Source organism: Ochotona princeps, chromosome 4 (genome assembly GCF_030435755.1).
Source record: "Ochotona princeps isolate mOchPri1 chromosome 4, mOchPri1.hap1, whole genome shotgun sequence".
NCBI lineage: Eukaryota > Metazoa > Chordata > Mammalia > Lagomorpha > Ochotonidae > Ochotona > Ochotona princeps.
In genome coordinates this window covers 40,162,301-40,178,861 of record NC_080835.1, presented here as the reverse complement: position 1 = coordinate 40,178,861, position 16,561 = coordinate 40,162,301, and the positions used below count along the sequence as shown (strand labels likewise).

General features: G+C 41.2%; 1 protein-coding gene across 2 annotated transcripts in view; it reads left to right on the top strand.

Moving 5' to 3' along the window:
* Positions 1-16,561, top strand: part of NUCB2 (nucleobindin 2) — a 136,687-nt gene that overhangs the window by 24,764 nt on the left and 95,362 nt on the right. The gene's annotated exons all lie outside the window — the stretch shown is intronic.

The window sequence follows — 16,561 nt, the reverse complement described above, 5'->3', positions numbered from 1 at the left end:
ACTTGAGTTATGTTTTGCTGATCTTCCCAGGCACATTAGTAGGGAGCTGGATCAGAAGAGGAGCAGTTAGGGGTCAAATTGGTGACCAGAAGGGATGCTGGTATCACAGGTGGCAGCTTAACCCACTATGCCATGACATTGGCTCTCCTGTCTTTCTGCTTTCTAGGAATGACTCTTCAAATATGTTTCTAACATCTCCCCAGATGCACTAGATTATTGTAAAAAAAAATTTAAAAGTGAAACCAAACTTGGAAAAACCCAATTACAAGTGAATAGAGTCTACCTTTAGGATGACAAATGAGAACAAGGACCCCTGGATAGGATTAGCACATGCATGGTGGCAAGCCCTCTTCACCCTGCTACACCGCTTCCACTCCATTCTCTAGTAGCTTCAAAAGTGTTTACCAAACAACGCTACGGAGGAGGAGGTTAGAGAATGAGAACAATTTTAGAGTATGTGTAGGACCACCCAAGTGGCTCATGAACATACTGAAACTACAATAATGGGGGCGTGTCAGCACAGTGCTGATTGTCATGCAAATGTGGCATCATTTTTAACTACAGTTGGAATGGTGAAAAGAAGTTTGACTTACCTGCATGGGGCGTGCTTTTTGTTGCGTAGGAAGGCTTGCACTAAGAAAGGTAAATAACATGGATTGAGTTTACTGTGCCAGACATGGCTGGAAGCACTTTACATGTATTAACATATTTAATTGTTAGAGCCAATTTTAAGTAAGTGCTCATGGCAGCTTTATCTTACAAATAAAAAACCTCAATCACAGAGAAGTACAAATATATTTTTGACTGCATTAGTTAAAGGTTGTTTTGATTGTATGCAGCCTGCTGTGACCATGAACTTGGACATTCCAATGGCTTAACCAGTGGATTATTTCCCCTCACACATAATAAGAGGCTGGGTGTTGCAGGACTCTGACAGAGATCTGTCATTCTCAATACAGTCAAGATGACTCTAAGGTTCCTTGCACCAGACCTAAAGATGAAACACGAATAATTGCACACACTTGTCCTTACCTAGGCCAGGAAATGCAGTTGATTGAACCCACAGTGAATTTGGTTAACCAGTCAGTCAGTCCTTATTTTGTCAACCAATCAGATAACTATTGATTCATGCAGGAAGCTTCCTCTTTTTTCAAAATGCACTGTTCATGAACTGAAATCACCTGTGGATGAACTTCCTTAGTGGTCTTTTGTTTGGAAGACTATTTGTCTTGATTATTTGCCTTGATGTTGTGGATCACCACTCAGCAGGCACCATGTAATTATTAGCAGAAAGCATGGCTTGAAATCAATTATTGCATTCCAATGTTGCATTTGGTAACTGTCCTCCAATATTTAACTGACAGATTGTCAAAAAAATTGTATAGCATGTATTATCCAGAAAGTCAATTTTTTTTTCTTTTCTAAATGTTTATTTGTAGTTAGAATTACAGAGGGAGAAAGCTCAAGTGAGCTAGAGAAAAACATCTTTCATCCGCTGGCTCACTCTCCAAATACCACAGCTCATGCAGCCAGGCTAAAACCAGGAGTCCAGAACTCCATCTGAGTCTTCTGCAGGGGTGGCAGAAATGCAAATCCCTGGGTCATCATATGCTGTCTGTTACAATGTTCATTAGTAGGAAGTTGGAATTGGAATCAGAGGTAGGCCTTGATTCCAGGCATCCCTAATAAGGAACGTAGATTTCCCAAATGCCATCTTAATTTCAAAGACCTTCCCCTAAGGTAGTCTTTTAACTACTTGGTGCTAGAATGACCTGACGACACTTGTAAAGAACTTTGGGGCCTGAATCATCATTTTGCCCTGTGTTCAAATGTGTTCTGGTCTATATTTCAAGGAAAATCTTTTCTTCGCATGTATAAACGTAGGCTCATTTCCCAAGGACAATAGAAGAACTTTCTTTTTTTTTTGAAGATTTTATTATTATTATTGGAAAGCCGGATATAGAGAGAGGAGGAGAGACAGAGAGGAAGATCTTCCATCCAATGTTACATTCCCCAAGTGAGCCGCGATGGGCTGGTGCTGTGCCGATCTGATGCCGGGAACCAGGAACCTCTTCCGGGTCTCCCACGCGGGTGCAGGGTCCCAATACCTTGGGCCATCCTCAACTGCTTTCCCAGGCCACAAGCAGGGAGCTGGATGAGAAGTGGAGCTGCCGGGATTAGAACCGGCGCCCATATGGGATCCCAGGGCATTCAAGGCGAGGACTTCAGCCGCCAGGCCACGCCGCCGGACCCAGGACTTTCTTTTGAGCTATTGTGTTGTTGGATTCTTCACCTCTCTGAAAAGGTAGCAGTCCACTGGTTGTCAAAGCCTGTTCTATTCCATTCTAGTTTCTTACCAGACAAATAAAATTTAATTATCTGCTGTTCTTTATTCTCCAAAAACTCAAGTGAAAGAAATAATATGCATTGAGAATTGCATGAAGAATAACTAAATCATCTATTTCTCTAAATAATTGAAATATCCGTGATTTACACCTATTAGAACAAGCATTGTCTCTGGTCCTTTGCAGACTTACTTTTGGGGCCGATGCAATGGCCCAGCATCGCATGTGGGCACTGGTTTGTGTCCTGGTTGTTCCACTTCCCATCCAGCTGCTTGCAACAGGCCTGGGATAGCAGTGAAGGATGGCCCAGAGCCTTGGGACTCTGTGCCTTCATGGAAGACCCAGAAGAAGCTCCTGGCTCCTAGCATCAGATCAGCTCAGCTCTGGCTGTAGTAGCCTTTTGGGAGTGAACCAGCAGACTAAAGATATTTCTGTCCTCCCTGCAGGAGAGAAATCTGCCTTTCCCATTAAAAGAAACAAACAAAACAATTACAAAAAAAGAAAAAAAAGAATTGGTTTTTACTGACTTGTGTTTTGGCTTTATGCAGTGAAACTAGTTATAGGAGATGGCCTTAGGAATCTTACTATTGTCTTTATTATAGGGGTAGTGTTGAAGGCTTTAACCACTGTATCATAGAGTGACAGAGGAAATTTCTTTTGGAACTCATTACCAAGGGACTATACTTCTCTTAAGAATAACATAATTTTGGGTCTGACGCAGTGACCTATTAAACTCCTCACCTTGCATCTGCCAGGATTCCATATGGGCACCAGTTCTCATCCAGCTGGTCTACTTATCCTTCCAGCTCCCTACTGGGGAAGCAGATGAGGACAGCCCAAGGCCTTGGAACCCTGTACTCATGTGAGAGAACTAAAAGGAGCTCCTGGCTCCTGGCTTCAGATTGGTTCAGCTCTGACCATTGCGGCCACTTGGGGAGTGAATCAGCAGATGAAAGATCTTTCCTCTCTGTCTCTTCTTTCTGTAAATCTGACTTTCCTATTTAAAAAAAAAAAAGGAAGGAGAACTTCATTTTTATCAGAGAGATTGAATCTTAACATTGTCCACACTCCCTTACAACTTTATCCCTGGGAGTTCAGAATCAAATATACAGCTATGAATGTGTTTAAGATTGTATGAGGGTACTTCAAAAAAATTGATGAAAATTGAATTAAAAGATAAGTTTCTTTGATGCAAAAATAGTTTGAAATTCATGCATACAAGGAATCTTTATAAAAATATAATTTTCACAAAATGTAATTTATGAAAAAGCTATGCATGGATTTCAACAATATCTTGTGCCTAAATAAGATCATCGTTTAATTTCATCTCCCTGTCAATGTTTTAATCTATGTTAGTATAGTGTGTTCTTTGGTATGTCTTCAGAAGAATTGGCTTTAGCTTATTTTACTTTTCTTTTGCTTCTTTATTCCTCAACTCTACCCAAATACTTAACTCCCTAACTTATTACATTATATATTTCTATAAATAGATGAGTCTTCTGGAAACTTGTAAACTTGATCACATGTTTGCATGCATGTATTGATATATAAAGTGGTACTCATTTTTTAACATAAAAGACAAAATGTGTTGATACAGATGTTTATGTAAGTACTATTGTTGACTTTTTTTACAAAAACAAGATTCGCTTTGGAATTCATGTTTATTTCTTTTATGCTCGACTGCTTCTAACATTTGTCCTCCAAACCGTGCTGCAAACCTGCCCCACCCTTGCACTTTCTTAAGCTGTTCCCCACTGCTTCCTGTTACTACTGCCAAGTTTTCTCCAGGGCTTTTGCACTTGCTCTTCTTTGATAGGTGTGTTCTCATTGGCTTCTTCTCGATGGCTCCCCAGAGACATCCTAACCCTATTTCCCATCCTCCCCAAGTTGATACTGGTCCCTGCCCACCCTAACTCATTCTTTCTCACTGCACCCTCTTTATTTTCTTCATAGCCCAATATTTTGCATTTTTTTTAATGCTTCACCTGCTAGTTGTCCATCTCCCCCTAAAAAATATGAACTCTATGAAGGCAAGCACTGTGTTACTGGATTTTTTTCCCACCTTCTAGGATGCCTGAGTAAATGACTCTACTCAAAAACTGCATAAAATTCTTCTGATTCTCCTACATAACATTAATTCTCTTTGCTGAATTCCTGAATATACTCCCATTGACCACAGTGACTCAGCACGTTTAAAAGCTTTCACTCCTCTTTTTTTTAATATTTATTTATTTTTATTACAAAGTCAGATATACAGAGAGGAGGAGAGACAGAGAGGAAGATCTTCTGTCTGATGATTCACTCCCCAGGTGGCTACAACGGCCGATGCTGTGCTGATCCGAAGCTGGGAACCAGGAAGCTCTTCCAGGTCTCCCACGCGGGTGCAGGGTCCCAAATCTTTGGGCCGTCCTCGACTGCTTTCCCAGGCCACAGGCAGGGAGCTGGATGGGAAGTAGAGCTGCCGAGATTAGAGCCAGCGCCCATATGGGATTCTGGCGCGTTCAAGGTGAGGACTGTAGCCGCTAGGCCACAGTGCCGGGCCCTTTCACTCCTCTGTTTCATGTTTTGGGATGGATTTCCTCAATTTTATTGTTACGCCTTTACGTATTTAGCTTATTGATTAGAGTAACACTGAAGTAAAAATCTGGATTTAAGCAAAGAATTTAGAGTCTCTTACGATATTCATGAGGGTGAGATATTTATGTTGGAGACATTTGAGATCTAGTAGACACAGAAAGAAGCCTTCTCAGAGCCTTCCTTACTGGACTGAAAGCAGAAGTTCTGAGAACAAGGAATCTTTGGGGCAATGCTAGGGTCCTGAAGAAAACAGGAAGGTCATTCATAGCAGTGAGCATGAACACTAACAAACTTTGTTACCTCCCATTGTACTTCTAAAACCCATTTGCCTCTCCTTTACGACCATACCCCACCCCAAAAGTTTCCCCTTCTCCTAAGAGTTTTCTTCCTCCTCCTATGCCTCTAGTGAATTAGCTATGTAAACCCCACATTCAAACCACAACTTTGAGTTCCTTGTCTTTGGGCTTTCCAGAATGTATGAATGTTGCTTTTGTCTTAGTCTTACTAATGTATCATTTGTTGGTTTGATTTGCGTATTTCCAGCAACTAAACACAAAAGGGTGTAGGAAGAACTTTTCTGCCCTGCAAGAGCAATGGTCACAGAAAGGTGAGAAGAGGAGGTAGAGAGGGAGCCTACTTAGATTACGCAAATCAGTGAATGCAAGTCTCAAGGATATATATAAATACATATATATAAATAAAGATTTATGTATTTTTATTGTAAACAGAATTACAGAGAGAACAAGAGACAGAGAGAAAGATATTCTGTTTGTTGATTCACTCTCCAGGTGGCCATACTGGCTGGAGCTGTGCCGATCAGGAACCAGGAGCTTCTTCTGGGTCTCCCATGCAGGTGGAATCCCAAGACTTTGGGCCATCCTCCATTGCTTTCCCAGATCACAAGCAGAGAGCCGGAAGGGGAATGGAACATCTAGAATACAATCTGTTGTCTATAAGGGATCCTGGTGCATGCAAAGCAAGGATTTAGCTACTAGGCCCTCGCTTATATAGCTTTTCAGAACCATTTAGTGCCTGGTTGTATTTCAAGTGTCATATGCCTAGTACTGGAGCCTTCTAAGATTTAAGCTCTTACTTGGTTGAAATGTAAAAGAGGACACCGCTGGTGGCATGTCAGGTAGCTGCAACTGGACAGTGTCCTTGCTGACACCAGAATGCCCAGAGCCATCAGTTCCTTAAGGCGAGGATGTTAGCCACTAGGCTACTGTGCCAGACCTGAGGAGGTATATACAAGTACGTTTTTTTAACAATGAGAGAGGAGGCCTGGCGTGGTACTCTAGTGGCTAATGTCTTCACTTTTCTCCCCTGGGATCCTGTATGGGTGCTGGTTTGTGTCCCAAATACTCTACTTTCCATCTAGTGTCCAGTTTGTGGCCTGGGAAAGCAGTAGAAGATGGCCTAAAGCCATGGGACCCTGCACCTGTGTGGGAGACCCGAAGACACTCCTAGCTTCAGATCAGCTCAGATCTGGCAGTTGCAGTCACTCCTTCTCTCTGTAAATCTGACTTTCCAATAAAAACAAAGCTTAAAAAAAAAAAGAATGAGAGACAGCAACACTATTTACCTAACAAAATGTGCTGGGCACATTTCCTGTCTCAGATACGCTAATCCTAAGAACTAGGAATGGAACATAGATAAAATTTGATCCTTTTTCTCATGGTGTGGGTAGATTAGTGAAGAATCCATTGTAAAAAATATTCTATAGGGTCTGGAATCACAGAGTCTAGCTCTATGCCAAAGCTCAGCTTATGGATGAAAACATGGATAAACGCTTGTTGCTCCCTTGCTGTATGTCAGGTGCAATGTAAACACTGTGTATAACCTCCATTTTCTCTTTAGAACTTCAGACTCCTGAAGGAGGAACACTGTAATGTTTTTGGTTTTCCCAGAGCCTGGAATATTGCCATACACTAGGAGACATTCAGTCCTTAACTGCTCACTGATAAACAATTCAGTGATAATTGGAAACTGGTAGTATTCTCACACTCCTACCACAGACGGTAAAACAATCAAACAAAAACTATTTTATTTCCAGAGCCAGGTTTACAACTGTCATCAAATTGGACTTTCTGGCCCTTAGTTCTGAAGTTGGATTTCGAAGCCACACCTCTTCCTCCACATATATGAGGTAACTGTAATTGTTGTGCAGCTAGTCATTATGGCAATGTTGGATCATCTTAGCCACAGCTATGGCATGTGTAGTAAGAACATTGATGAAAACTCTACATAGAATTTTGATTATTTTATTTATTTGAGAGGAGAGAGAGAATGTGAGCCAGCGAGCAAGCAAGCTTCCATCTGCTGATTCACTTCTCCAAACAAAACCCCCAGTTAGGGTTGGAAACTAGTGCTGGAAACTCAATCCAGGTCTTTCTCAAAGGGGGCAGGAGGAATCCAAACACTTTGTTTTTATATATGTTTATTACATTGCATTATGTGACATAGTTTCATAGGCTATGGGAATCCCCAACCCCTCCCCATTCCTGGAATCCAAACACTTGACCCATGACCCCTGTCTCCAAGGGTCTGCATTGGTCTGAAGCTGGATTCAGGAGTTATCCAGATATCAAACCCTCATAATCTGAGGTGGGTGCTCATGTGTTAAGATGCATCTTAACTACTGAATCAGATACTTACCTCTAGATAGCATTTTAAATATGTCAAAAAAATTTGTTTTCCTGCCTTTACAGTGATGTTTAAAGCATCAAATTACTTTGGGCCTGGCGCAGTAGCCTAGTTGTTAAAGTCCTCACTTTGAATGCGCTGGGATCGTATATGGGCTCTAGTTCATGTCCCAGCTGCTTCTCTTCCCTTCCCATCTCCCTGCTTGTTGCCTGGGAAAGCAGTAGAGGATGGCCCAAAGCCTTGGGACCCTGCATCTGTGTGGGAGACCCAGAAGAGGCTCTTGGCCCCTGGCTTCAGATCGGTTTGGCTCCGGCTGTTGTGGCCACTTGGGGGAGTAAATCAGCAGATGGAAGATTTTTTTTTCTGTGTATCTCTTTTTACTTTCCAAAGAAAGTAGTCTTTTTTAAAAAAAATTGTACCAGAGAGGGTATACCTAAGAAGCCGTTGAACTTGACTGGACAATAAGATGCTGGACTCTATGTTTGGTATATGCTTGCAATGGGGGAATCTCAACTGAACTTGAGCTGTGGTTATGCAACAAGGTGGAGGAATCCACCATGGTGGGAGGGTTTGGGGAGGGGTGGGGAGAATCCAAGTACCTATGAAACTGTGTCACATAATACAATGTAATTAATGAATTAAAAATAATAAATAAATAAATAAAAAGACAAAAAAATTGTATGACTTTAGATCCAGCAGGGGGAGCTAGGTCCATGTTGGTAGAAGGCAGAACAAAAGCCAAAAAAAAGCTTAACATTCCAGAACTTTAAAAAGAGAAAGCAGATTGCTTTTTCAAAGAAAGTGCCTTCTAACTATCCATATATTGCTTTTCTAACTTCCTTTAGCATCCCTGATCTGAGCTTTCTTGAGAGTTTAATTGAAAAAGATCACAACAGAAAATGCCTATGTTTTGGAAACTCTTCACAGGCACAAAATGCTGGTGTTCTATTTACTCGTTTATCCATGTAGCAAGCATTTCTTACTACCGTCCTTGTCTGTTGGCAGCCACAGGAGCAGGAACAGCCACAGTGGGGAGGAGCCAGAATGGAATAAGGAGGTGGAGTAGCCAAGAGGAGAGTACAGCCACCTTCTGGGAGGAAGGCTTTAAGTAAGATCTCAAAGGACAATTAGCATTCTCCAGTCAGCCGTGATTGGAATTGGCATTCCAGACCATTGATATAACAAGGCAAGCGACAGATGCAGTATATTAGTAGGATTATAGATAGTATACGAGCATGGCTGAAAACAGAGTAGGTAATGGGCCCGGCGCGGTGACCTAGCAGCTAAAGTCCTCGCCTTGAACATGCTGGGATCCCAAATAGGCGCTGGTTCTAATCCTGGCAGCTCCACTTCCCATCCAGCTCCCTGCTTGTGGCCTGGGCAAGCAGTTGAGGACGGCCCAATGCTTTGGGACTCTGTACCCTTGTTGGAGACCTGGAGGAAGTCCCTGGCTGCTGGCTTTTGGCTCCGGATCAGCACAGCACCGGTTGTTGCGTTCACTTGGGGAGTGAATCGTCGGACGCAAGATCTTCCTCTCTGTCTCTCCTCCTCTCTGTATATCTGACTTTCCAATAAAAATAAATAAATCTTAAAAAAAAGAAAGAAAATAGAGTAGGTAAGGCAATTCTGGAAGGTAGTGAGAAAGTGGGGTTTATTTCAAAATGTTGATATTGTAGTAGTAACAATTAATATTTGTGCTAAATCAAGATACAATGTCTAACAAATAACATTTACGGTGTCCCAAGTGCCATTATTGGTATGGGACAAGTATTTACTAATTTAATTCTCATGTACTCTTTTATCCCCATTTTCAAAATGAAGGAAGTGAGACTGAATAAATTCCCTAAGGTCACAGAACTTGAGAAAAGTAGAGTCAGGATTTGAGCCCTGAAGTCTGGCTCGGAATCTCAGCTGCTGATTGAAGCGTTTGATCTGCATGGTTTCCTTTAATTCTCTGAAATCAGTACCATCACTCTCCACTGATTTATATTTATTAGGAAAGAAACGTAAGATAGTATCATTTCCCTAAGACCACACAAGTAACAAGTGATGCAGAAGGCTTTAAACTCAGCCAGTCCGGTACCAGAGCCCATGTTGGTTTGTCTATTTTTGTTTGTTTGTTTGTTTGTTTGTTTTTAAAAACACTTCCACAACACATTCAAACTAGTTCAAAATTCAAACGATCTCAAAACATTTATAGAGAAAAAACTCTATTAACAGACACCCAGTATCCTTTTATTATTCAACAAAAACAGATATATGTCATTCTCTCTTACTATCACAGTAGAGTAAACTTGACTATTGTACTTTTGTTTTTAAAATCTGACAATAAGGAGATGTATTTGCCCTACGGGTAAAGATGCAGGCTCAGACAGTGGCATCCTGTATCAGTGTGTCTGGGTACATAACGCAGCTCTGGCTTCTGATTCCAGCTTTCTGCTGTACAGAATCTGGGAGGCAGCAGTGTTCGTTGACTCACCTGTGCTCCTGCCACTCACGTGGAAGGATTGAGTTCAGCTCTCAGTTTTAGCCTTAGCCCAGCCTCAGCGACTGTAGACATCTGGGGAACAAACCAGGGGATGAGAACTTCCTTATCTCTCACATTTAAAAGGAAAAAAAATTCTATTAAAAAATCTTTATTAACATGTCTTCTGAATGGCTGCATAGTATTTGTATATGGGTGTTTATGTCAAACTTCTTTTTAAATTTTATTTAATGAAAAGGCCAAGTGGCATACAAATTTTGCTGGTTCACTCCCCAAATGTCTGCAACAGTCATAGCCAGGCCAAAGTGAAGCCAGGAACTAAGAACTCCATTTAGGACTTCTACATGGTGGCAGAAACTCAAGCACTTGAGTCATCATCTATTGCCTCTCCAGGTGCACATAAGCAAGGGACTACAATTGGAAGTGAAGAGTAGTCAGAACTCCCTGTGGGATTTAGACATCCTACATTGTGTTGTAATTCACTGCACCGTGATGCCTACTCCCCATACTTTGTTTAGTTTGTCCTTTTAAAGTGGTTTCTAATTTTTTGTTTGCTGTTACATGGAATAGCAATGAATAAAGACTCTAGTGTGTATGTTGTTTCCCATGCTTATGAGCCTATCTGCTGCACTAGTTCCCAGATGTATGTGCAGGTGAAGTGTATTTGAATTGATAGTTTAAGAAGTCTATTTGAGAGTTAGAGAGGAGAGAAGGCATCACACCAGTGCTGATGTTTTTCTTTAAGATTTATTTTATTTGAAAGGCAAAGAGAAAAGAGAGAGAGAAGAAGAAGAAAGAGGAGAGAGAAGAGAGAGCTTATTTACTGGTTCACTCTCAAAATGCCTGCAACATTGAGGGCTGAACTGTGGCTGGAGCCAGGAGATAGGAACACAACAACCCAGGTCACTATTTGGCAAAATCCCTACTACTTAAATCATCAATGTTGCTTCCAAAAGTCTGAATTAATTGGAAGCTGGTCTGAGATATTGGAGTCATAAGCCAGAACCAGGTGTCAAAATCAAGTACTCTGAGATGTGAAGTGTGGCTTATCCTTGAATCCCATCAAACTGTTTCCTGGAGATAGAATTGACATTCAAGCAGACTTTGAGAATTTCATGAAAAAACAAAATGAAATGTTTAATTTATTTTAGTGAAAAAATTTTTGAAATTCTTGGGTCTCCCAAGAGGGTGCAGGGTCCCAAGGCTTTGGCCATCCTCCACTGCTTTCCCAGGCTATAAACTGGGAAGTGGATTAGAAGTGGAGCAGCTAGGACACAAACCGTCACCCATATGGAATCCTGACACTTGGAAAGTGAGGATTGAGCTATTGAGCCATAACGCTAGGCCCTGAGAAGTCTTTATGGCCTTTTCTAGTGGCCTCTATGGAGCCAGAAAAGGGAAATGAAGAGAAACTTGAAGATACTTTCTCCACTTTGACTCAACATTTGGTTCTCAAGTACATTTCTGCTCTGACTTCCTTCCCTCCTCCTCCATCCCCAGAGTACTTAAAGTGCCAGAGTCGGTTGTTCAGGACTTCCTTGGCAATAAGACAACTAAGCCCCCTGACCCCTACAGGTTAGGGTTCTGACCTTTGATGTTCTACTGGGAAGTGGGTGAGGGGAGATGAACCAAGTGGAAATCAGCATTTTCTCTGGTGTTAGCCACTTACTTCTGCATATTGTCAAACTGAAGGCTAAAAGCTTGGCAGATCCTTTGATTTTTAGTTTCTTGCTATGGACTGCTTTGCAACTTTCCTGGACTTAGAATTTCAGTAACTTTTCCAAATTCTAAGCAAGGGAATAATTTCATTGGAAAAACATTGTTTGACATCAATTAGCTTTGGATGAGTACCACTGGAGTTCTTGGGACGATGTGGCTGCCATCCCTTTGATATTCTGTTCCTTCCTGCACAGCACAGCTGCTCTTCATGAGGGTACTATTACTCAGGGTTCTAAGAGTTACACAGGATAACACAGCCGGCTCATTACAGGGTAATTGGAAAATACAAAAATGGGGAAAGAATAAAGGAAAATAACTCCATCTCTTCCATAGACCACAACCAAGGACAGCCCTATTAACATTTTGAAAAAAAAAATACTTAGTTTCATTTTATTTGGAAGAGAGAGGATCAGGAGGAAATATCAATCTTCCATCTGCTGGTTCATTTTGCAAATATACCTGTAGGGGCTGAAGCTGGGCCAGGCTGAAGCTGGGAGACACTGGAACTTAATGTGGATGACAGAGACCTAAGTGCTTGAGCTGTCATCTGCTGCCTCTCAGTGTGCTTTAACAGAAAGCTAGAATGGAAGTGGAATCGGAACTTGAACCCTGGCACTTTGATATGGAATGCAGGCAGTCCGAGGTGATTTTTTGTAAGGTGTATTTACTTTTATTGGGAAACCAGATATGCAGAGAGGAGAGACAAAAAGAGCTTCCATCCACTGGTTCACTCCCCAAGTGGCCACAATACCTGGAGCTGAAGCCAAGAGTATCTTCTAGGGCTCCTACATGGGTGCAGGGTCCCAAGGCTTTAGGATATCCTTCACTGCTTTCCCAGGCCACAAGCAGAGAAGTAGAGAAGCTAGGACATGAACCAGTGCCCATATGGGATGCCAGCGCTTACAATCATAGGATTAGCCAATTGAGCCATCACACTAGCCCTCAAGAAATGATTCTTAACTGTTTGTGACAAACAGCAGCCTCCCTACCCCAGCCCATTAATGTTTTTGTCTATTCTTGTTATGCTTCATACCTAGATTTTGTTGTGATCATGTTATAGGTCTAATTTTATGGCTTGGATTTTAAAAATGAAAGTGTTATATAAGTGTTTTTCTAGGAGCTTATAAATTCAAATCTTTTTATTTTATGTTGAATATTTTTTATTGGTTTTCATGTTACTTAAAAAAGAGATAGACAAAGAGGCACAGACAGAAATCTTTTACCTATTGGTCATCTCTCAAATGCTAGCAACAGCCAGAACTGCACAAAGCTGAAGCAGAAACTTTAAACTCCATCTGGATCTCCCAAAGGGATGGCATGGAGCCAGGCACATCAGCCATCATCTGCTGCCTCCCACAATGGCAGGACGCTGTATGGGAAGTAGAGTAGCCAGGACTCCAACCAGGTACTTTGATATGGGGTTCAGGTATCTTAAATGGAAAAGACTTAAACTTCTGGGTCAAAAACTCATCTCTGGAAATATTTTTAAAATGGCTACATGAAGATAAAAAAATGAAAAGGAACAAGCAAAAAATATTCCCATTCAGTTATAGCCCATTCAGTTTGAATACCATAATTAACAGGATCATCTTACATCATATTTTAAGTTGATGCCAGTTTTCCACCATTACAAATAATGTTTTGGTAGATAGTGTAAACATTAATGGGAGCCTTTCCCTCAATAGAAATTTGTGGTCAAAGGATATGAATACTGTTAAGGCTGAAATATAATTTTTCTTCAAGGATGCATAATCAGAGACTGAAACTCTTCTACCTAAATGATCGTAATAGATAGTTTACTTAACTGGCTCCATTTGAATGCAGCTTTAACCTATGACAGTAAATGAGGATTAGATTGCTAATCATTCAGATTCAATTACTCATAGCCCAACAGGAGGGGAAAGTCTGTGAAAAGCCTTAGAAAATGCTCAGAATGAAATGACTCAGACACCACAGGAAGGATCAAATAAGTGTTTATCAGCATTAACAACTTGGATATGATCTACCTTCTGAAACATCACAAAAAAGCCCAGCCTTTCTCTGGACCTGATTTTATTCTCTCTCCCTACCTCCTCCATGGCATTTTTTGAGCATGCATTTTGCCCATGTACTGTTTTAGCCTCTTGATGAATTATACAAGCGTTTAATTCTTACCATAATTCTATATCATAGGTATTGTTATTATTTCCAGTTTATGGTTGAGGTAGGAAAGGTGTAAAAATACACAGAGAGAGACATGGATGGAATCTTGAGGCAGTAAATCAGTCCTGCCATTCATGAAGCTGGGAGGACAGCCCAGATAAAGCTAGCTGCAAATGTGGCAGGAACTAGCGTTCTCTCAAGGACGTCAGAGATCCACTGCTGTGGCAGTATCATAATCATACTACTTTGAGTAGTTATGCTTTCTTACCACTGTGAGACCTTATTTTCCAAAATCACAACATAACAGTTTGCTTGAAATTGTGTCGGTAAAAGGGAAACATCCTGCTTCTTCCTAGAGGTTCTGATCTTTTATACATAGGGAAGCTGCCTTGATTTCCAACCTGGGTGCAAAGCTTTGAATAAAATCTGGGCACGGCATTCTGTGTCTTATCTTCACAGTATCCAAGGAGTGCATGCTTGGTCTATCAGCAGTTCACACCCACTTTACCATTTTGTAAGTAGCCCTATCTGGCTTTGAACCTGTACAAAGCTCTACTTCCCTCAGTTATGCCCAAATTCTACCCTCTTCCCAAACCCTTTATGAGATGCCTCATGGCTCTCACAGTAAGAGAGAATTCACCTACCTATGGTAGCTTGTCCCTGATGGTTATAGGCTGATTGAGCTAGGACAGATTTGAATCTGCATTTGAGCCAAATGTTTAAATCCCAGATCAGGGCCTGGCGCTATATAGCCTAGTGGCTAAAGTCCTTGCCTTGAACATGCCGGGATCCCATATGGGAGCTGGTTCTAATCCCGGCAGCCCTGCGTCCCATCCAGCTCCCTGCTTGTGGCCTGGAAAAGCAGTTGAGGATGGCCCAAAGCCTTGGGACCCTGCACCCTTATTGGAGACCTGGAAGAGGTTCCAGGCTCCTGGCTTCAGACTGGCTCAGCTCCAACCATTGCGGCCACTTGGGGAATGAAACAGTGGACGGAAGATCTTCCTCTCTGTCTCTCCTCTCTGTATATCTGCCTTTCCAATAAAAAGAAATAAATCTTTAAAAAGTATATCAATCCCAGATATATTTATAAAAATATACAAATCCCAGGAACTTTTTGGCATGCCCTCCAGCCACAAGCCATCAAGAACATTCCTGTAATTGGCCAAGTTTGGTTTATGACTCACTGTAGTAGAAGAGAACACACACCATGGAGAATTGTTGGGTCTTTCACTAAGAATAACTCGCTTACTAAAGGACTCAGTGAGGACTTGAGATTTGGGAAAAGGATGCAGAGAAGAGGAGGTCCCTTTTGGATTGGGTGCTGTCTGAAAGCAGGAGTGATTCTGTTGGCGTATCTCAATGAATCCTACCTACCAGGAAGGCAGACTACAGTGAGGTTAGAACTGCAATTGTCAGAGCAGCTTCCACCATTCATTAGGCAAGAAAAGAATGTATTTGGTATTTTGTACTGAGACAGTTCATGTTTCATCTATGTTCAGACTTGATCTTGTGCTTCCACCATGGTCACAGAGAATGGCCTTGTCTGGTGTTGATGCTCTGTGTGAGTTCATGGTCAGTAGGAGCTATGATTGTCAGGCCAGTTCAAAGTGACACCAAGATCGGGCTCGGCAGCGTGGCCTGGTGGCTAAGGTCCTCGCCTTGATCCCATATGGTCGCTGGTTCTAATCCTGGCAGCTCCACTTGCTCTCTGTCTCTCCTCCTCTCAGTATATCTGACTTTGTAATAAAAATAAAATAAATCTTAAAAAAAAAAAAGTGACACCAAGATCCCCCAGCTGATGACAACCAGGCCAGTTCCCAGATGTCGGGGTCTATTCCTCTTTCTGAAGTCCCATGTATACATGTATGTATGTGGGCACATTTGTGCATCTGTATAAATGTATATCTCTTAAGATCACTTGAATTTTCAGTTCTAAGATTATGAGAAAAGTAAACCTATTTGGAATTTTCTATTGAATAGGAATGGCACATACTTACTTGAGAATAGGTTATGTTCGTGTTTTGCTGTGTGTGTTTATAGTCATAGGTACCTTATTGACTACATAACAAATCTACATGTTTTAGAAATATATTTTTAAAAATGTACAGGGTAATATATTTTTTTCTATTCCTGTCCTTGCTCTATTCAATTCATATACTCCCCTGACAGATAACTGTCACTATTAATCCCTTATGTAACTTTCCAGAGTTATTTTTTACATAGATAACACTCAGACATAGGGGCGTGAATATATTCTCATGGTTGCTTTTTTAAAGTTTGAAAGAACAGATAAACACAATGCCACATCTTCTCTGCTAAGGGCATTTGGGAGATCCTTTTCATCAATTAACAAAGTTTTCTTATTCTAAGGATTATTTTATTTGTACTATGATTTAAAGGCATAGATTTCTGTTTCCTGTCTTTTGCTACTGCAAAAACCATTGCTGTGGGTGCTTTGTACATGCATTATTTAATGTACAGAAGAGCCTGTTTCCAGGATAAATACCTTTAAATGAAATTGTTATGTCAAAAGTGCACTTATTTGTAATTTTGAGAGATATAGCTGAAGTATCTACCAGTGCAGCTATAGAAATTTAGAATCCTACCAGCAGGATAAGCAACTGTCTGTTTTCCCGCAGTCTCACTAACA